We start from the raw sequence: 2,500 nt of genomic DNA on the forward strand, positions 1-2,500 counted from the left end.
ATGCATTTCAAGTCCATCGCCTTAAACACCCGGCCACGACAACCCAACCACTATCCTTGGCCCAACATGTAGGAAAGAACAACACAAGCAGATTCTGTACTCTGGAGGACACGAAGAAACTAGCTGCGATAGTTGGGAATCGAACCCAGGTCAACTGCTTGGAAGGCAGCTATGCTAACCACTATACCACTATCGCTACATGGAGAGGGGTTTTGTGTAGCAAAGCTGGTGCTCGGACTGGACTGTAGCAAGCACTGTTGATGCATCCATCAATGAGCCATATTTACTGAGATTGTGCAAGAACATTTGAAGCCACGCAAGGAAGCTCGTTAAGCAGAAAATCACTCTCTCTTCAACACGTCTTCAATTTCTTCTGCTGCTGCAGGGATCTGCATACCTCACTACTCCGAAGTGTCTGTAGTCCAACAGTGATTTGCGCCGAGAGATTAAAACTGTCATTCGTTGTTGGCAGGATTCGAACCTGCGCGGGGAGATCCCAATGGATTTCAAGTCCATCGCCTTAACCACTCGGCCACAACAACAACGCTGGATGTACCCCTTAGATCCACGCATAGTCAACAACATATGGAGCCTCGATTTTCCCTTTCACAAACTGCCTCAAAATCCCTGTTTCAAAAAGCCTTCTTTTTTTCCAAGGGCCATATTACCCTCAATACACACCTTGAAATGAAATTAAATGGAGGGAAATATGTGCTAGCCATGACAGAAAATGTATAGCAACGCTGAGTGCAAGAAAGGAACCTTTGCCTTCTGAGAAGAGCTGTGTCAATTACTGCAGGCTGTTGCGAACTGCATGTAACCCTCCAAGTTCAAAGAGAATGTACTTCTTGTGTGGAACATGTTCAGCTCACACATTTGGAGAGTTGAAGACGAGGTCAGCAGAAGTTATGCTGATGGAGACACCGGCTATTGAACCCCGGGGCCTCATACATGCAAAGCATGCACTCTACCACTGCAGATGCAACATGAGAAATAACATTGTCGGCAGTATACCATCCTGCTCAGACAAAAGCCAATGCATTTCAAGTCCATCGCCTTAAAAACCCGGCCACGACAACCCAACCACTATCCTTGGCCCAACATGTAGGAAAGAACAACACAAGCAGATTCTGTACTCTGGAGGACGCGAAGAAACCAGCTGCGATAGCTGGGAATCGAACCCAGGTCAACTGCTTGGAAGGCAGCTATGCCAACCATTACACCACTATCGCTACATGGAGAGGGGTTTTGTGTAGCAAAGCTGGTGCTCGGACTGGACTGCAGCAAGCACTGTTGATGCATCCATCAAGGAGCCATATTTACTGAGATTGTGCAAGAACATTTGAAGCCACGCAAGGAAGCTCGTTAAGCAGAAAATCACTCTCTCTTCAACACGTCTTCAGTTTCTTCTGCTGCTGCAGGGATATGCATACCTCACTACTCCGAAGTGTCTGTAGTCCAACAGTGATTTGCGCCGAGAGATTAAAACTGTCATTCGTTGTTGGCAGGATTCCAACCTGCGCGGGGAGATCCCAATGGATTTCAAGTCCATCGCCTTAACCACTCGGCCACAACAACAACGCTGGATGTACCCCTTAGATCCACGCATAGTCAACAACATATGGAGCCTCGATTTTCCCTTTCACAAACTGCCTCAAAATCCCTGTTTCAAAAAGCCTTCTTTTTTTCCAAGGGCCATATTACCCTCAATACACACCTTGAAATGAAATTAAATGGAGGGAAATATGTGCTAGCCATGACAGAAAATGTATAGCAACGCTGAGTGCAAGAAAGGAACCTTTGCCTTCTGAGAAGAGCTGTGTCAATTACTGCAGGCTGTTGCGAACTGCATGTAACCCTCCAAGTTCAAAGAGAATGTACTTCTTGTGTGGAACATGTTCAGCTCACACATTTGGAGAGTTGAAGACGAGGTCAGCAGAAGTTATGCTGATGGAGACACCGGCTATTGAACCCCGGGGCCTCATACATGCAAAGCATGCGCTCTACCACTGCAGATGCAACATGAGAAATAACATTGTCGGCAGTATACCATCCTGCTCAGACAAAAGCCAATGCATTTCAAGTCCATCGCCTTAAACACCCGGCCACGACAACCCAACCACTATCCTTGGCCCAACATGTAGGAAAGAACAACACAAGCAGATTCTGTACTCTGGAGGACACGAAGAAACTAGCTGCGATAGTTGGGAATCGAACCCAGGTCAACTGCTTGGAAGGCAGCTATGCTAACCACTATACCACTATCGCTACATGGAGAGGGGTTTTGTGTAGCAAAGCTGGTGCTCGGACTGGACTGTAGCAAGCACTGTTGATGCATCCATCAATGAGCCATATTTACTGAGATTGTGCAAGAACATTTGAAGCCACGCAAGGAAGCTCGTTAAGCAGAAAATCACTCTCTCTTCAACACGTCTTCAATTTCTTCTGCTGCTGCAGGGATCTGCATACCTCACTACTCCGAAGTGTCTGTAGTCCAACA

At 46.8% G+C, this 2,500-nt stretch overlaps 5 non-coding genes across 5 annotated transcripts; all 5 read right to left on the reverse strand.

Moving 5' to 3' along the window:
* Positions 1-124: 124 nt before the first annotated feature.
* On the reverse strand, positions 125-196 carry trnag-ucc (transfer RNA glycine (anticodon UCC)). Its single transcript has one exon. It is a non-coding gene; the product is annotated as a tRNA-Gly (tRNA).
* Positions 197-460: 264 nt separating this feature from the next.
* Positions 461-542, reverse strand: trnas-uga (transfer RNA serine (anticodon UGA)). The gene has a single exon. It is a non-coding gene; the product is annotated as a tRNA-Ser (tRNA).
* A 618-nt stretch (positions 543-1,160) lies between these two features.
* On the reverse strand, positions 1,161-1,232 carry trnag-ucc (transfer RNA glycine (anticodon UCC)). The gene has a single exon. It is a non-coding gene; the product is annotated as a tRNA-Gly (tRNA).
* Positions 1,233-1,496: 264 nt separating this feature from the next.
* Positions 1,497-1,578, reverse strand: trnas-uga (transfer RNA serine (anticodon UGA)). Its single transcript has one exon. It is a non-coding gene; the product is annotated as a tRNA-Ser (tRNA).
* A 618-nt stretch (positions 1,579-2,196) lies between these two features.
* Positions 2,197-2,268, reverse strand: trnag-ucc (transfer RNA glycine (anticodon UCC)). Its single transcript has one exon. It is a non-coding gene; the product is annotated as a tRNA-Gly (tRNA).
* Between the last annotated feature and the right edge of the window lie 232 nt (positions 2,269-2,500).

Source organism: Labrus mixtus, chromosome 22, assembly GCF_963584025.1.
Source record: "Labrus mixtus chromosome 22, fLabMix1.1, whole genome shotgun sequence".
Taxonomy (NCBI): domain Eukaryota; kingdom Metazoa; phylum Chordata; class Actinopteri; order Labriformes; family Labridae; genus Labrus; species Labrus mixtus.